Source organism: Ambystoma mexicanum, chromosome 14 (assembly GCF_040938575.1).
Source record: "Ambystoma mexicanum isolate Mex_15411 chromosome 14, UKY_AmexF1_1, whole genome shotgun sequence".
NCBI classification, from domain to species: domain Eukaryota; kingdom Metazoa; phylum Chordata; class Amphibia; order Caudata; family Ambystomatidae; genus Ambystoma; species Ambystoma mexicanum.
Window position 1 is genome coordinate 155525096 of NC_090940.1, and position 19438 is coordinate 155544533.

General features: G+C 42.1%; 1 protein-coding gene across 2 annotated transcripts in view; it reads right to left on the reverse strand.

Moving 5' to 3' along the window:
* Positions 1-19438, reverse strand: part of LOC138527536 (synaptosomal-associated protein 23-like) — a 358067-nt gene that overhangs the window by 314990 nt on the left and 23639 nt on the right. Inside the window, exon 1 of one of the 2 annotated variants that reach the window (XM_069638784.1) lies at positions 17346-17524. The exons of the other annotated variant lie outside the window; for it this stretch is intronic. The gene's annotated coding sequence lies outside the window, so the exon portion shown is untranslated. Of the gene's footprint in view, positions 1-17345; positions 17525-19438 lie in introns of those variants that run through there. 2 annotated transcript variants of the gene reach the window in all.

A 19438-nucleotide genomic window follows, 5' to 3' on the forward strand; every position in this document is an offset into this window, starting at 1 on the left:
TACAGAGGCAGCAGCACCCAAGGAAGCTGAATCAAGGGCACAAGAAAAGGCAATACTGAGCAAGGTCTGGATGAGAGCAGGAACAAGCAAAGCCAAGAAATGAAGCAAGCAAAGGTACTGGGATGAAGAAGAGGACGAATTCAGCAAGGTAACAGGAGGCAGTAAAAGAGTAAGGAGTGACCAGGAGTAAGTAGGCGCAAGGAACCAGCAACGGTAGAGCAGGGAAAACAAAGGAAAGCCAGAGAAAGGAAGAAGGGCCACAGAGGGAACAGGCAGCGAGGCAGAAGGGACGAGAAGGGCACGAGTTGAGAACCAACTGGAGAGCGATAAGACGCACCAAGGGATGGTGGCGTCTTCCAGTTATAGTAGCACACAGCAGGTACCGTGCGTGCTGTTGTCATGGCATCAAAATGCCTACAGCAGCTCCTCCCCACGCCAACAGTGGTTGCCATGGTGTACGGCCTTATGTCGTAACTGCAAACTAGGAAGCGCCCGGGCAGGAGACACTTCAGACGTCCGCCGGTGCCTGAGGGACTGTAACACGGGACAATACAGGCCTATGCGTAACAACATTCAGCCACCATATTCTTCCCATTTGAACACATCAACACTGCAGCAACAGTTACCCTGCTCTTCTCCATGTGTAGAAAGCACAGGAACACTCTTTGGCAGAAAGAATTATACTGCACCAGAATACAATTTTCTAGAATGATACTCAAATTGAAATGGTGTACATGCACAAAATAAAGTTAGACATTGATATTGCCATGCTTTTTTGTTAAGCGGCAGGGGCTAAAACGTGCATTACGTAGCAGTACAGCAAACAGGATTATGAAATTTAACACTAAAAAAGGATATGACAGATCTCAATGACAAAAGGCGTAAGGGTTCACAAGCACGGAGAATAACGCAATCACTGCCCAATGTAGGGTCAAGTGCAACAGAGGAGAAAACTGGTTGGCAAACGACAAACGTTACAACAGCAAGGGAATGGTAGACTTATTAAAGCTTCCTCATTTATCAAGACTTATTTTAGTTGTGGCTAAAGAGAGTTTCTCTCAAATGCAAAGACCCTCTGTTACTAGAACAATATGACAGACTGTTTGCATTCCATCTCATTTTTGCCTGCTCACTGGGTATGCCACTGTTTCCACCAGAAAACGAGTGTTTTGATTAGCATGCAGGCTTTGGAAATAAACCAAAAAAAAAAAATGTTGAGTTACACATTTGCTGAAACTCACGAGAAAGCAGTGGAGCATGTTGAAATAAAATCTAAACGAGGATTGAAAGTGCAGATCAACCATCAGGCCCACAATGTCTGCCAATTTCCAGCCAGAACCCTGTAGATCAGTGTCTTCAAGCCCTTCTGTAAATAGCTAAATCCGGTCCACGTTTTCTGAATAGCTACCCACAATACATTTGAAGAAGTGAAATCTAAATTTGGGTCAGTTACGTAATGTGAAATCATCCTGAAAACCTGACGTGGTTGGCGTGCGAAGGACCAAACACGGAGATCCCCACCATAGTCTCCAATTAGCCTCCAACTAGGTCTTTGCTCTCATTCAAAAGGTAGGATGAATAGCAATGCTTTTAGTAGCAAGACAAAGGTTTCTTTGTATACAGGTTTAGCAAGGTATGGGCTCCCATTACTTCTTTATTAGGCACACACCATTGAGCAAGAGTGATCTCTGTGAATAACCCGCCTTAATCTATCTCACACAAGGATAAACACCTCTTGGTACACTGGACATGGACATACGATTCGTACCGTAAAAGCAACGGTAAAACATACTACATTTGTCAAAGGTTAGTTTTGCAAAACTCCAATTTCTATATGTAAAAAACTAGACAATTGTCAATCCTATCCCATTTGATCAGACCGAACATACAAGCTCAGCCAAATACTACATTCGCCTGCATGAAGGACAGAAAGACAGTTCTAGGGTCTTGATACCAAAAGACAGCCTCTGTAAACCCATGGTAATTTATTAATTGGGAAACAGCATCACTGTGTGGCTGCCTTTCATTTAGTAAGGGCTACTGTCACACCACTGTGGAACCAAATGAATTGCCAAGAAACACAAATCGTGCACTCCACCCCTCTATCTGTAGTCCTGCTCACCCAACCAACCCAATCACCTCTGCTAACTCGCACACTTCATTCTTCCCTAGGTTTCTACCCTATTCCAGTAAATAACGAAATTACTAATTAAAATCTGTTGAACAATAGGAAAGTCATGGGAAGCGATAGAGATGACAGCCAGGGACTGGCTATTATTCCTTTTGTATTTTTTTGCATTTCATATCGCACAAACCTAGCTCGAGCATAACGGAGCGTTGTTCAAGGAACAGGAGGGCAGTTTGGGTCCAGAGCAGGGGAATAACTGGGTACAGATTTCCCAGAGAGTATCACCTAAGAATTCACTGAATAGTAAGGCTTTCAGTTCTTGCGTGAATTGCAGGAGCAATGGATAGGTCCATTTACCAGACAAGTTGTTAGGTTTGTTAGCAAGGCAGCATGCGACCAGGAGTGTTACTAGCAATTTTGAAAATGGTCCTGGTAGGGATAGAGAGCCAGTGAAGGCCACGCAGGATTTGGGTGATGTGGTCACATTTTTTTAGAACCAGGGAGTACGGGACGTGGTGCGAGACTGCTTTGAAGGAAGCCATGTGTACCAAGGGAGCCTGCCAAGGACTGTTACCCCAATGAATGTGCGCAATCATGAGAACCTGTACCATGGTCAGCAAGTTCTGGGGCAAGGGGATGGGTTTACTCTTGAGGAGCAGGTTGATCTGGTACCACACAGTATGGGTTTGCTTGTTGATGTGCTGCTGAAAGGACATGTTGCTGTCCAAAATGAACTCAAGGGATTTGGCAGACAGAGTAAGTAGTGGGGCGAATCCGGCCAGATACATTTCGTTCAGCCATAATTTGATGGCTTCCCGTTTGGAGTGATGGCCCAAGTGCATGAATTCCACTTTGTTCACAATGAGATTTAGTTATGCGTTTGTCATCCACATCATGCAAGCAGTTTACTTTAAGGTACGGCTGGGTGTCAGCCACGTCCTGATGTAGAGAATGTCTGGGTAGTGAAGGAGTGATACCACCATTTCCATGTATAGATTAAAGATTATCAGGGAGAGGATTGTGTCCTGTGGCATTCGGCAGGTAACCGAGCAGAGGTCAGATCTGGCTTAGCCAGTATAGTCATTACAAGCCTAATCATGTGGATGGCTTTTAGCTTGGAAAGGTTATTTGAAACTTTCATAAACGCATCCAAACTACCAGTGTCCTGTTTTAGCTCTGTAATTGTGCCCCTCCACCGGAAAGGTTCAAGGGGCAAGCCTAGCAAATAAAGGCTCATTGCCCTTCAGGATGTCCACGAGAAGATATTCACCTCTTCTGCTAGATGAAGTCAGAATTGGGCTGAAAGAAACAACATTCTTTCAAAATTACGAACCAGATTTAGGATGGGCATACGTACCCTAAATAAAATGGTTAATTGAAAAGGTTTGGAAAAAACAAGCTTTATACAATAACTAGCGGTACCACACGGCGTTGCCTGCCTCTGTAGCTGACATGCACGTGGGGGTCTGCTATAGCCTAGTGCATGTTTTATTGTGTCATAACTTCCTAATTTCTTTTTTCTTTTTTAAAATAGCTAAATCATCAATCTCCCGAAACCACTTATACTGATAGCAATGGGCTGGACCCTGCTCCACCGCTGTGCAGGGCGATTGGGTGGGGTTGGTCAAATTTCACTATCGCCAGTAGACCCCAGACTGGTATGCAGCCCTTGAATCCTAACTTCCTATTTTTTGAAAGGTCGCAAATTGGCAATATCCCGAAATTGCCTTTACAGATAACAGAGGACCGGTCCTCGCGCGGTGCAGCGCCAAGGGGTGGGGTTGGTCAGATTTCACAATCACCAATACATCCTAAACAGGTATGCTGAGATTTTGCCAAATTTCCAGCCCACCAACTGTTGTGGGGCTGGAGTCAACCCCGAACATACAAAAACACACTATCACAAATAGATAGATACCCCAGATTTCACTGCAGCCTTTTAATTAGGCATCAGGGAAAGGATGTGGAGTAAACTCCATGCTTGTGGGATCGATCATGGTCTGTTGGTGCAGTTAATCTTACTCCATAAGAGCATGACCATGCATATCCAAACTCAAGCGGACAGGTTCTATACAGAAGAGTTTAAACTTAGACATGAAATAAAGATGTGTTTTAGCAGTGTTTTTTATTCAACAAGTATTAGGTTGTCAAGGATTACTCTTTACAACACAACACATTTCCCTCCATTTTTATGGAACCCCCAAACGTTTTGCTTTTTTATTTTTGAATCAGACCTAACTTTTTACAGTGCAGCGAAGCCGTCAGCTTCACTACACTGGCTAACATTTTCCATGGGGAAACTGACATGTCCTTCAGGCTGTCCGTACTGGGAAACATGGTTTCCCTTAGTCATTAGTCTTGTGGTTACCTTCCCAAGAGCACACCCCACCCACCCCACCATTGGCAGACTATAGCTTGCAGCAAATGAGAGGAGACACTGCCTGGTGGTCAAATCAAGCTTTGTGTATTAGATAGCAAATACACAGCATACAGAGGGATCAGCAGGGAACACAGCATGCAAGTGTTCCTGCAGTTTGGCACACAGAGCTCTCGCTAAGGCACCCTCCCTAGAGTGCCGGTTTATAGCATATCATAGGCAAACACTAATATGTTTCAGTACTTACGCAAAGGGGTGTTACATTGGCACGATAGTGCAGATCTTTTGAAAGCACTGTCGCCATCTCACTTGTGACCTTGTGACGCAGCCTAGCAGGGACATCGTGTTGTATTATGAATAAGCAGCATTTGTAGAAACCCCTTCCGTCATCTCCCATATATGGGGCTAATGCTAGACTTGTAGAGAATAAGCGGAAGGGAAGGTGTGATATGTCCTCTGCCCTAGGAGAGGTTTGGGCCTGTCCGGGGTGCAGAGTGTGGAGCAGGCACATGGAGGGGACATGGAGGGTCTGAGGCCCAACTCTATGGGAGACCCAAATGTAGCATACCACAGCATTGCATAACATAGCATAAGAAGAATCCTACATAACCTGGCATAATAATCCTGCCACATCTTTTTGGGCAACTTTTTATCACTGTACAATGCATCTTACAATGCAGTACACTTTTTTTTTGCTATGCATTAGACTAACACAGAGTATTTTTTGGTTACGCTATGTGCCTAAGGGACAAGCTGGTGGATGCAGTTACTTTTTGCTCTTTTTTTGCGTATTTTAGCCTTACCGTGTTTGGCTACCTACTATAGCTAGTGTCCAAACATGTGCCATGTTTTTTCGTTTGTCCCTTGGCCATCTTTTTACTAACTCTTCTTCCTGACCTGGGAGGACAGGGAAATCCTTATATGAACTTATATATTAGATTTCACTGCAGCCTTTTAATGAGGCATCAGAGAAAGGATGTGGAGTAAACTCCATGCTTGTGGGATCGATCATTCCCTGTTGCTGCAGTTCATCTTACTCCATAATAATACGACCATGCACGTCCAAACTCACGCGGATGGGTTCTATACAGAAGAGTTTAAACTTGGACTTGAAGCAATAATGTGTCTTAGCACAGTCTTCATTCAACACGTATTTGGTGAACATAGTCTGACAGCTTCAGCAAGTTTGTAATTTTCTACCAAAGCCAGGCATTGTACACAAACTGGCTCAGCTATGCAAATGATAATGGTGTTGACAGGGCACAGATGGGGCCACAGAAAATCCCAGCTGTAACACTTGCTAGGCGTAATGGGTTTCGCCTCATTAGTGCAAAGACTACGAAAATCTGTTTTTCCAGAACTCTTAAAAGCACCCCAATTCTGGAAAGTAGGTGTCGAAACTTCAGAGGTTTCAGAATTTCATTACTTAGGCTTTTATTAGGTTAACGGAAAGTGCAGCGTTAGATTTAAGACATAACTAGAGAACAAAATATCCCTATGACTGGCATAAGAGGATTCAACAAATAAAAGGATGTCTTCTCTCTTTGTTCAATTGAAGATTAAAAACAGAAAGTAGTGGCAATGTTGCTGTATGGCCTCGATATAGCCCAAAACATTGTTATCTCTGGCACACTTTCCCTCACCTTAGTGCACCATTTTGGCAACACTTGACAGGGAGGTTTAGATCCAGCTCTTTAATATTCAGTGTAAGGAAGACAGTAATTTCACGGGGTCAGCTCAAGGACAACATTAAATTGGAAGTTGCTTAAGTGGGATGGGTCAGCTCAACGACAACATTAAATTGGAAGTTGCTTAAGTGGGATTGGTACAGCAATAACCTATATTTTAAGAATACATTTTTGAGCATTGAATATGTAAAGGATTTTCCGGAGCATGGAACGATTTAGAAATAAAATTATGACTTGTGCTGTTGTACGACTTAAGAATTTAAATGTCTTGGCTTTTGAATGCAATGTAGACTACTTATCTCGCAAACAAGTCTGGTTAGAACATGTGAAGGCAGACCAATCTCTTATCTTGGCACTGGCTGCATTTTGGAATAAATAGAGAAAGAGCATGACAATTATGATAAAAATGTTTGTTCGTTGCAAGATTTTTGTATAATTGAGAATATGAAATTATAGTCTAGTTTTAAATGCTGTGCCAGTAACTTACACTTTCCAATGAAATGTAAATGCGATGAACTGCATAAATTATGTATTTTCTGAAGTTTAATGAATTTCAATCATAATAAATGTTTAAAAATATGGTGACTTTCAGGGTAGTAATCTGTAGGCAACTTTACTTTTACAAAATAGCACTGAAGGGTAACCTCACTTTAGAAAGAGTTTAGACTAGATAACATTGGTCCTAAAAAAATGTCATCTCCCAAAGTGTGAAAAATCTACATTGGAATGTGCGTCACCTAAATAATGCAAAGGAGGCACATATGTAGTACGGAAGTAAAACAGCATTGCAGAGCACGATTACTAAACCTTTTGGTGCTTTATGACAAGACACAGCACTTCCAGAAGGTAGATTATGCACTTCTCTGAAAAGGGGTAAGATGAAGAGGCATCCGACAAGCCCACATAGCATATACGGAAGGTGTGGGCAGTGCTCAGTCCAAGTCTTGGAGCAGCCTGGCTTCACCAAAGCCTGCGCCCAGACAGGTTGCCCTTAGCAAAGGGTGGCCTGTCCCTAAGCGTGCAGGTTGGTGTGGCAGCAGAGAGTGCAGGTATGCTGTAGGTGGATGAGGGTCGAGAAGGGAGATGGAGTGGGCAGTTAATTTAATTTGGGGGTCTGGGATAGTTAGGGGGGGCCTCTATGGAGCAGCAGGCGAGTGCCCGGCACTGAAGGACCTGCAGGGAGGTGGCCATGATGCATAGTTAGGTCAAGTGGCACAGCGAGTAGAGCGCTCGCTTTGACATTTGTGCCAGGTTCGAATCCCGGCAGGGCTAAACTCAGCCTTTCATCCTTCCGAGGTTGATAAATGAGCCCCACACACCGTGGGTAATACGCAGCGCTCAGATAACCAAAGGTTCGTAGCGCTATATAAATGCTAAATTATTATTAATTATTATAGTTGAAGTGGGAAAGGAAGGCCCAGGAAATCTGCATTTGGAACACGGATCACGGAACCTAAATCTTTCACTGCAGAAATCAGCTATGATTGAAAGACTACATTCGCCACTCGGGAAATCCATGCCATGCACCCATTCTGCACTAGCTCAAAAGAAGGAGGATACGTAAATAACACCATTGCTTGCCCACTGCTAAACGTTTCATGTTCTTTATCCCTGCAGTAACATCTACACCGCATGGACTATAAACACCGGGGGCCAAACCTCATTCTCAGACCAGCCTGCATTGAAAAAGAACAGACTGAAGTACACAAATGTTAATTACAACCATGGCTCTGACAAGATTTGGAATTATTTTATTCCATATTTTCTGAACTTTGCAATAAAATTCTTTTTAGGCAGAAAAATAGTTCATTCCCAAAGGGATCTTTTGTAGGCAAGAAAAGTATATATATTTAACTCTAAGGGAGGTAGATGTAACAATCCATGATTATTTGCATACAGAAATGAATGCAAATTAAAATATGCAGATTTACCCTTAAATTCCTCTTCGGGCTCGACAATAGTAACACAAGTACGCTCCTGTGACGCTGCTCCGCTGGTACCTCCAATATGAACGTAGCCTTGGAGCTGTGTGGATAGAAGCTGGGGGCAGACTACTTCTAAGCAAAATTGCTGTCCTAATTCTTTATTTATTTATTTTTTATTTATTTATTTTTTTATTTATAGTGTAGTATTTTAGTTTAAATTTAAACTTTTATCACACTTTTCATAGCATTTCGATTTAATCTCTTTTCCTTTCGTTTCGTCAAGACTGACTTTACGTCCATCACCTCCTAAGGTATATGTTTGCATGTTTACTTGGTGTATCCGCATTTTTGTATGTTTTCATCCGCTAGTTCGTCGCCTTTTTCTTTGAGTATTTTATCCAAAAAGTTTATACCCGCACATGAGAATCTGGGATTATGTCCTTGAATAAAATAGTCCCATCGTTCCTCATCGTTGCTTTGGGTTATTTTTAGCATATACCTCGATAGCAAACGTTTTCTGTCCTTTGAGACGGCTGTGCAGTTCAGCATGAGATGCATCGGTGTCTCCAATTGACGCTCTTTTTGACAGAACCTGCAGCGCCCTTCATTGATCCCTCTTCCGCCAGTTCTGTTTTTATATTCGTTTGTTGGGTAAACTCCCAACCGGATTTTTAGTAATGTTGCTCTATGTGTGTATGAGGGAAATTTTGCTAGATACTCTGGAAGCACATTTCTTTTTCTATGTTCGACTGCCATGGTTTTTATGTTCCTTAACTTCATTTTGGCCTCTCTTGTTGCAATCCAGTCTTGTCTCATGAGCTTTTCTTTTACATTGTTGGGGTTTGTAATAAGTTCTTCTTTAGATGAATCCATTTCTAGTAGTACCTGCAACCATTCTCTTTTCCAAAGGTTAAGATAAGTTGAACTTTTGTCTACTCCATTGGATGCCAGTATTTTGTAGCTCTCTGCCGGACTGGTTTCACAGATTTTTCTCAACAGGCATAATGATTTCCATTTCATTATGGCTTCAAGTGACTCGAGCCCAAGTTCTGCTCTTATTGCTACTATCGGCCACAACCTTGGAAGCTTCAGTACTGGTTTCCAAAATCCGCTTTCCAATTTCGACCATACTTTATATGATAGATTCAATCCGGCTTCACTTCCCTATGTTAAGGAGGGCAGGACCTTTTGAACGTAGAACAATCTTACCGGAGCCAACGAAAATTTTCCATATTTGCCGTCTAGGACCCTTCCTTGTGCACTTAGATTTCTGACTTTTACGAGCAGAGATTCTACCCAACTCTTTTCCACTGTTGAGGCGTTAAGACCGACTCCTAAATATTTTATCGTCAGTATTCGTTCAAGAGGTTCTCCTGCTATATGCCATTTAATTTTTTTCATTATGGCGTTGTTCTTGTCGTTGATTGTCATGATCTTTGATTTTCCCACATTGATCTTCAGGTCGTTTTTTGCATATAGGTTTGTAAGTTGTTTATGAGTCGTTGTAGCCCCATTCTCGTTTCATCTAGTAAGACTAGGTTGTCTGCATAGCATAATATCGCCACTTCCTGGTTGTTTATTTTCGGACTGAAATGTCTTGTGCATGATGTTATTTCTGGAATGTCGGCTATAAACAGTTTGAATAATGTTGCTGCAAGCGGACAGCCTTGCTTCACACCCTTGTTGATTCTGATGTTGGCCGTCAAGTCCCCTCGATCGTTTACTCTGATTTGAGTGGTTGTGTTTTGATGTAAAGCCTTTATTGGGTTCAGCAGTTCCGCAGGACAAGACCAGGATTTTAACTTTTCCCATAGCTTTCTTCTGTTTACGGTATTGAATGCTTGGCTTAGATCAATAAATGCCAAGTGTAGTTCTTTTTTGAACTCAATTGCATTGGTTTTTACCATTGATATGAGAAATAGGTTTAGATCAGTTCCTGTACGCTTTGTGAACCCTGTTTGTCGCGGGTCAATGATGTTGTTCGTCTCTGCCCATTTTGACAGATTTTTCTGTAAGTCTGCTGCAAAAAGCTTTCCTGTTGTTGCTAGTAGCGAGATAGGTCGATAATTTATAGGCAAATCACGTTGACCCTTTTTGTATATTGGCACTGTTATGCTTTTTGTCCATGTTTCTGGGATCTTTCTTTGTTGTACAATTCTCTTAAATAAGATGTTTATTATCACTGCCCATGATTTTGGATCTTTCTTCAGATGGATATTCGTCAACCCATCAGGTCCTGCAGCGGAAGAGTCTTTTAATTTCCGAATAGCGATTTCAATTTCCTCCTCGTCCATCATTTTTATCCAAGGAAGTGTTGTTATCTCTTCGGGTAGGTCTACGTCGTCCGCTCTGGCTGAGAAGACTTCTGTGTAGTGTTTTATCCAATCATTCTCAGATACTCCACATATTAATCTGCTTTGATGGTTCAGGGTACAATTGTTTATTAGGTCCCATGTTTCTCTGGTGTTGGCCTTTTGTAGGGTCTTTAGCATTGCCTCTCCTTGCTCTTGGAGTCGTTTTGTTTTGAAGTCTGTGAGCCAGTTTTTGTATTGATTTTGGCATATTTTGATGTTCCTTTGTTTATCTGTGTTTAAGTCATTTTTTCTTTTTTTACAAGCTCTTATTTCCTTTCTTAGTTGTTTCCTCCTTTCAACTAGTTCTCTGCTGTATTTGTGCTTGTGTGTTAATGCGTCAGTTTTGAGTCCTGAGCTCGTTGTTTTATAGGCTTCTAGCAATATTTCCTAATTGAGGTGTCCCGTCGAGTTATTATCTGGTTCGACGAAGACCTCTTTCAATGATTGAATATTTTTCATTGTCAGCCTTATTCGATTTACCAATGGATTTAAGGCTAGATTAGTACTATTCCCGTAAGATTTTAAGTTTTTCTCACTCCTCCATGATGTTTTAAGGATGTTGTGGTCGCTGTCGGTTTGACATAGTATTTCAAAGTTTTCTATTTCCAACATCAGTGGTAAAGAGACCCAAATGTAATCTATTGTTGTCGCTGCTTGACCATTCGACCACGTGTATTTACCTGGAATGTCGCCGCGTGTTTGACCGTTTAACATCTGCAGGTTAAAACCTTTTGCCATCTGTGCCCATCTGGCCGCGTTTGAGCTCCCCGTCTGTAGTTCTTCTAATCGCGGGAGCCCATTTTTTGTCAAACATTTTATGTTTAGATCACCACATACGATTATTTGACACGTTGAATTCTGTTCCCTTCTTTTGACTATTATGTCTGTTATAGCTTGAAGGAACTGGGTGGTTGTGATTCCTACTGGGTTCCAATAGACGTTTATCACTAATAAAGGACGACATTTCCACATTCTTAGAGTCACTGTCGGTTTCTAACAGAGTCCATTTTATGAGGTGGGTTGCATTTCCTTTCTCCATGATCCGCCAGCCACTTCCCTTACTTATTAATGTGATTAGGCCGGCATAAGGTCTCCCGTCTCGTTCTTTTTTTGCGGGGTTCATGGCGATCTCGAAATTTCTGCATACCGGCGTTTCACGTAACCAGGTCTCCTGTAAACATATTATTGTGGCGTTGTTCCAAAGTGGGTTCTCCTTCGTCATCAAGTGCTTAAATCCCCTCGTGTTCCACGGGAACAGTGATTCCTTGTTTTTTACTTCCAACTTTCTTTGCTATCGGTGTTTTCCATCTTCAAATAGGGAACTTGCTAACCATAGCCAGTCTTCTTGGAGCTCTACTTTCCTTTTCAGACTGTCTTTTCTGTCCCCATTTGTTTTTTCTGTTTTTCTTAAGTCATCTTTCACCATTTCCTCCAGTTCTCCCTTCGTGTTTGTCACTGTTATTTTGAAGTTTTCTTTTTGCTTTCTAACCCCTCCCTTTAGTGGTACAGACGTTGTTGATGCTCTTTTCTGTTCACGAGGTGATTGCTCTTTTTTCTTGTTGTCATCTGTTTTTGGAATGTTTAAAACTTCACGAATCTCGTAGCCTCGTTTCAACAACTCTTTTCCGTCTTTTAAAATTAATTCTTTAAGAGTTCTTGATTTCAGATGTAGAACCACTTTGTCCACACGTTCTTCGTCAATGTATTCAACCACCGCTACGTCTTAATTTCTTATCTTTCTCAATTTATCCACACAGTGAAGCAGGGCTATCACGTTTTTCCGATTTAGGTTTTTTCCTTCGTTTTCTTCAAGCAGATTTTCGACCAGCACCTTTTCAGGAGACTGGACTCTTTCGTTTTGTTGTTTTTTCATGTAGTTGTGATTCTGCACAATGGACTGTTTTTTCCTTGGGTGCTTTGGGTTCCATAGATTATGCGCTTCTCCTGAGGGGTCGCTCTTGGTCTTTGCTTTTTCTGTCGGGAGTTTTTCCCTGTTGGTTCTATTTCTTTTTTCATCTAAAGTTAGAAAGCCTGAACATTCATGATATTCATCTTCCTCCGATTCCAAATACGAGCTTTCGTCATCCTTTGTTTTTTCTTCACCTTGTAGTGAACTTACTTCGTTTTGCACTTGACAAGGAGACTCAACCACTTCCATTATATTTTGCCTATTGTAAGCTTCCACCTCTTCGATGTAAAAAGAGGCATCCTCAATCAGATCTCTTGAATTATCTTGCGACTCTAGGACGCTTTCTTCTTCCTCATTGATCCGCACTACATGCCTATCACTTTGTTTGAGAGGCGGTCGATTTGTTCGTTCTAGTTCTTTACTTAAGGTCGCGTCCTCATTTTCACTTGTTTTTTTAACATTCCTAAATATTGACCGTATGCTTTTTGTAGATCCCTATCCTTTTTTTGCAGTTTTCGAAATTCTCTTTTCTTTGGTCTCTACTGTTTTAGTTACCTTAAGAATTTTTTTTGATGTTTTTGTAGCTTCGACCGTGTTTTTGTTTTGATTACAACCAAACACGGGATAGTGCTCCTCATTATTCAAGGTTTTCTTTGTAAGCTCGTTGTCTCTTGTTTCGGCTAAGAGCTCGTCGGCTCGTTTAGTCTTGTTGTTCTTCCTCGGGGCTTCAACCAGACCTTCAGAGGTTTTTTCCTTAAAGTTCGTGTTTTCGCTGGTGCAATTTGATCGAGTTCCTAAATCGTCTGGGTCTTGCACTCTGGTTTTTGCTAACGTACCTTTATTCAACTTTCCACTATGTGTTAGTGCTATGCAGTCTTCTCGATTTTCTCTATCATAGCTCCCAAAACTACTTGTATCGGGTCTATTTTCCGTCGTGACCATTTGTTTGGTGGTTGCATCCCGCCTCTGGAGTTTTTGGTTCCTCTCTCCGGACTCAGTGGCTTTCCGCATCCATTTTAGTGAGTCTAACAAGGCGTTTGTCAAGATGTCTTTTTCATGTCTATCTCCACTTGCAAGGTCAAACAGTCTCCTTTGCCATTCCGCTGAGGTTTCTGCTTCTTGATTTAACCTTGCTTCCCATTTTAAAGCTGTTATTTCTTGGGCGGTTAGCTTGGTGAGCATTAAAGCTACGAGAGCGTTGTTGTCCTTTACGTTTTCACTGATGGATTCGTACAGTTTCATGTATGGGGCTAACGAGATTGTTAAGGCAGCCATTATATTATTCTGCAATTGTGTTCCTAGTTGTGGGAATGAAGTTGGACCTGCAACTATTTCTTCGTTGATGTTTATGCTCTCTTTTGTGTTTCCTGTTGCGTTTTTTTTTGTACTATGCGCGTGAATGATGTATTGCGTCTTTCTTTGTGGTGAGCATTCATCTGTCTGTGTTGCGATGCATCTCGTTGTGATGTTTTCGCTGGACTTGTCCCCTTGTTGTATTTGAGAATCAAGGAACCGGCGCCTCTTTTCGAATGTTGAGTGCAAGCATCTTTTGTCAATTGGTGAATATGTCGATAAGTCAGCGTCTTCGAAATTAAGAAACTGCTGAGTTCTTAGTGCCCGACACGGGGTCTTCTCAGGTCGAAGTCCGTACGCGCTGGTCGAAGTTTTTGTTCGTGCTCCCGGGTCTATAAGTTCACCTCTCCCTATAGTGGGACTGCTTTCCTGGCTGGGTTTTGATCTACTACCTGTTGTTATTCTCTTCATTGTGGTTCCTTCCATTGTTTTAATAAACTGTTCTCTCCATTCGTATTCTCCAATCTCTTCGGCAATTGAGTTTTCCTGACCACCATTTTTAGCAGCAGGTCTTTTCCCGATTAAGGGGGAATGCAATTTTTTCTTTGCTGATTGAATGAGCTGAATTGTCTGTCTGTGTGGGTCATTCCCTTCTTTCTGGCTAGTTCCAATTTTCTGCACTCTTTGCTTGATTAATGATTCTAATTTTTTATAGTCATTCTCGTTTGGTCCTGCTTCCAATTGAGCCTTTATGTTAGTTATTTGTTCTTTGGAGACATTCAAGTCGTCGAGTGGTAATCTGCTGTTGTCTGTCTTGTGATTCTCTCCTTTGTCACTTATTGAAAGTATTTCGGACGCGTCTGAATAGACTGATTCGTCCATGTCATTGTTAAGTGGTTGTAAGACTTTTTCGGTGTTGCTTTCGCTGGTAATGTCTTCGTCTTCAATTATTGATAGTACTTTGTTTTTTAGATTTTGGCCAAACAGAGTTTCTGGTGGATATACTCCGTCGTGTTCCCTGATTGTCGTTATTAGACTACCCTCGTTCCTTTCTTCCGCGGGCAGATTATCTCTTGTTTCCACTTCTTCCGTTCTTAAATCAGTTCTATTTTGCTGAACTTCCAACAACATTCCAAGATCTGTTAGTTCGGCGTCAGTCACGTTTAGGAGTTCAACTGGCAATGGTGATGTTGATTCTATATCTTCACAGTGAAATTCCTTTATGTTTGTACACTGCTTTACTAATGGTTTTTCGACTGTGGATGAGATCTGGTCTTTGTCTACACACTCAGTTATCATACTTTCTCTATGGGCTTTGACACAAAGAGCATTTCCTTCGTCATAGACTTTTGTGGTTGTATTTATGTATGCGATTGCTGATGTTGTCGATATGAATGGATTGATATTCATATCTCGTTTGACTGCTTCCCTCCCTCCCAACTCTGTGTTTTCTGAGTTTTTAGACAAGTCAATGATCGATATTCTGGGAAACGCAGCTGTCCCTTTCCTTGTGTATGTCGTAGATGTTCCCCGGCCTCTCTCGCTGTTGCAGTGGAAGTCTTGAGGTTGCTCTTGTGAGTGGGCGGGCTGTGGCCCCACCTATAGAGATGTTACTACTGTCTTCTATTATTGTTGTAGTCGAGGCCATCGTTCAATGCCTCTCTTTGTGATTTTCTTGCTACTTTCGAGCACAGCCCTTCTGCCGCTGGATTTTTTTTTTTTTTTTTGTGAATCGTTTCCTTCCCCGCTGGGGATTATGACTGAAATGATATTTAATTTACATTCAGGATGGGGATCAAAGAGATGAGAACTCCGCAGTCTTCCCCCGAATTTAGTTGGTGCGCCCCAGCGCCAAACAGCCGCACAACAGCCGATGTGCTTTACTCCAACGGGCTTCACAACAGCCGATGTGCTTTACTCCAACGGGCTTCACAACAGCCGATGTGCTTTACTCCAACGGGCTTAACGCCACAAGGGTAGACTGGCTCGATTTTGTGGGCAGGGAAAGTCACGTGAGCAGTCACGTGAGTTGCACTGTGCTCCGCCCCCTCCTGGGAGCGAGTGTTTGCTGTGCGCGAGCTTAAGAAAACTCCCAGCGCAGATTCCAAGGCACAGAGTATAAACGTTTGTGTTCAAAAGGAACTGCTTCTCTGTAAAAGTCTATTTATTTAAATGTTTAGTTACGAGGCAACTCGCCCAAAGGCCTCCTTTTGTTGGAGTATTTAACTCCCCATTTTTTTGTTGAGAGTAAAAGCAGCTACAAACGATACATCTGTGTGAGCAGTTGTTATGCGACCAGTCAATCGTACTAATGTAAATATGCTCTCTTAATGATAATGTATACCAGTGTGTATATGCTGGGTTCTACACCAGCAGCAGGTACAAGGCAATGATACCCTTTGGACGCATCTTAACACATAATAAAAACAGACCACTTAGGACTTACTAACTTGTTTGTACCGACAGCCTGTGTTTCAGGAATTCATCAATTATTGCTGTATGATGCATGGTCTCAAAGCGCTATGAAGCAACCGAACGGCGGTCTGTTTACATCAGAAAAGTATGTACGCGCATATACACTGGAGACAAATGCACATCTGATAAGACAATAAAAGACAAGAAAAGTTTGAAGGCAATGAGGGGGAACTCTAAAACAAAGAAAAGCATGGAACCATTTGTTCCACTAACTTCAACACAGAAGGAAGACCTCCAGAAAAGAGAAAACGTTAAAATTAAGATGAGGGTTAGAAATGAGCCATGGAAATTGTGGCAGTACCATATACATTAAACATTTACAAACTAGGGTTACAATGTTGTATCTGAATTTTAAAAGAAAAAGCAATAGAAGGCCGATATTCTCATCACAGGTTGGTTGTAGGGTGATTCTCAGGGTATCCCGTGGTTTTTCAGACAGTAATTACTTCGAAGTAATTTACTTTGAAATAATTATTTCGAAAATACAGAATTAAATAGGGGGTTGTGGGTTAAGGGGTGGGGAGGGCCTCGCCGCCCAAAATAAAAATAATAAAGAAAGAAGTAATTGCCGTTGGAAAAATGACATAGAACCCTTTTTTGTATTTAGAGTGCCAAAGATGTGATCTTGTTTTCACTAAATGTCATCTTTCTCGATGTGAAATGGTTATATACGAACAGGTCACTTCATATAACAGAGGCTACTTTTCTGTTAAGTGCTTGAGTGAATCTTTCCTCAATCGAGGTGAATCGTATTGAGCCTACAACTCGGTTCTATGTAATTTTTCCGACTGTAATTACTTCAAAAACATTTTTAGTTATATAGGGCGTTGTATGAGGAGGGGGTAGTGGTACTGGTGTAGACGAAGGTTGGGGCAGGGGGGCTTGCGGTAATTCAAAGTAATTACCGTCGGAAAAATGGCAATGAACCGAGTGGTAGGCTGATGAGATTCACCTCGGTTGAGCTAATTCAGATTCACTTAAACAATCGCTTAACAGAAAAGTAGCCCCCGTTACATAAATTGACCTGTTCATTACATATAACCATTTCACGAGAAAGATAACCTTCACTGAAAAGAAGATCACATCTTTGCCACGCCAAAAAAAAAACATTAAAAAAGACGCCATGCTCTGAAAAATGTTGCATTTTAGGATATCTTTACAAGTGAAGATAAACACCAACTCCCAGAATTCCTTACCTTGCAAAATAGGAAGTGAGGACTGGAATTTGTTGTCCACTATTCTGAAGAATGGGCTCGATTCACTTGACAATCGAAAAGTGCCCGGTTTCCTCGAGGAAATGGATTCTTCCTGAAAAGTCCCAAGAGCAGACACTATATCCTGGACGGTCTGCAGTTTAGCAGGCTGCGCGAGGCTTGTTCAGCTGGCAGGCACGCAGCGACGTTTCGCGCTCTCATTGGGTAAGATTCTCGCTCAGGAAGGAAACTACTTCTCACGTGGGCGTCACAAAACAAGATTACAGTTCTCATTTCCTGACTTCGAAGCGGCCAGGAGAACTGAACGCTTATAGCAAATAGAAGCGAGATTTACAATCGGCATTTCCAGTGCAAGGCACCAAAATTAACGAATTGAAACGTCGTTTCACAAATAGTTACATGATTTTAAAACTATAGAAAAACAGGACTACACAGTAGGGGTTTCCTGTACATCGTGCAATCTCGAATTTGAAAAAACCATGACATTTAAAAGTAAGGGGTTACTGTCTACTCAGTTAAACGCATTTTCGAATTGTTTCAGTAACTTAGGTTTAATTTCAGACCTGAACACTGGGTTTGCCTTCCACGAGTTTGTGTTTGGAAGTAGAGCCGCGCATTATTGCTTGGTGCAACTGGGTTGTAGAAGAAACCGTGGACTTTCCTTCACCCACTTAAGACTGTCCCAAATTCGCCACCTGGTATTTAAATACACGTAATGGGCAAGATCTGTTTTGAAAATGCAAATACCCCACAATGATAGCCAGGAAACTTCATGGAGAAGGAAGACGCAATAGTCTAGGCGGGCCTCTGCGAGAACGAACACGGCTAAATGACCTGCTCTTTGGAAGGTACCCACTCGAGAGTCTGCACCCACACTTTAGCTCACTTAACCTTTCACAGAAGGGAAATAACCATTTGCATATTAGGGTTTGTCCCGCCCACATGGGCAGTCCAGCACGGAAATGCTCACTGTGCTCAGAGAGGCACAACTCCACCTTACTGATGAGGCCCAACAATGCTGAAAAACGTGGCTGGGTTTGCTGTTGGTACTCTTGTTCAGAAGAGAATTGCCATATCATTTTGGTGTTGGACTGCACATGTGTCTGGACAAAGACTGATATGCAAACGCATATTTCCCTTCTGTGAAAGGTACAGTGAGCTCAAGTGTGGCTGTGGACTCTCAAGTGGGTACCTTCCCAAAGAACAGGTCATTTAGCCGTGTTCGTTCTCGCAGAGGGGCGCCTATGACTGGAAAGCTTTAAATGGCCTCTACGTGTATCCTAATGCTCATTTATACATATTCCCAAACACACACAGTTAACGTTGCATAGATATGCATCTATGAAACCGGTTGCCTTGGGGAGTCAAAAGCAGCTCCTGGTAGCTGTTGGGGGGTAGGGGGTGCGGTGGGGGGGGGGGATCAAGCCAACCAGCAAATCGTAGGTTATAACCATGATCCTAGAGATGTGTAGAGTGCCGAGCATGCCAAAAGGGGAGGAGCACAACGATGTAGAGCAACTCAAGAAAAGAGCTGAACCGTTTTCAGGGCTGGAGAGTATGTACAAAGACTTTCCTTGTATGTAGTCTCAGAGGGAACCTGCAGAGGTCCATAAGCTTGGAGGAGACATGATCGAACTTAAGCTAACCTGAAATTCAGCATCCCGTGGTGTGAAAAAGCCTTTATTGAGGCGATGGTGAAGTTGGGGAGAGTCATAAGTAGGGTTTTGCCATTATCAATATGGGTCAGCACTAGAGGCTTGCTTTTAACCTCCCTAATCATCTTCTCTTGGCCTGTACTGCCCTTCAGCTGAATAGTAGCTGCTGTCCCATGCAGTTACAATTAAAGCATGCAGTGTCGAAAGGGCTCATTGTATTAGTGTAAATAAGTGAGATCCTACCCTTCTACTACTTTCAACATCCAAGCCAAATGGATATGGTAGATCTCAAACTGTTCGCCATCCTGTGTCTCTCGGTGCAAAAAACAAAAACACACACTCTAGGGCAGTCTAATCTTTAAAATAAGTTTGAAGCACAGTATGGTGCGTTTTTCCGATTCTGATCATCTGCTGATTTCA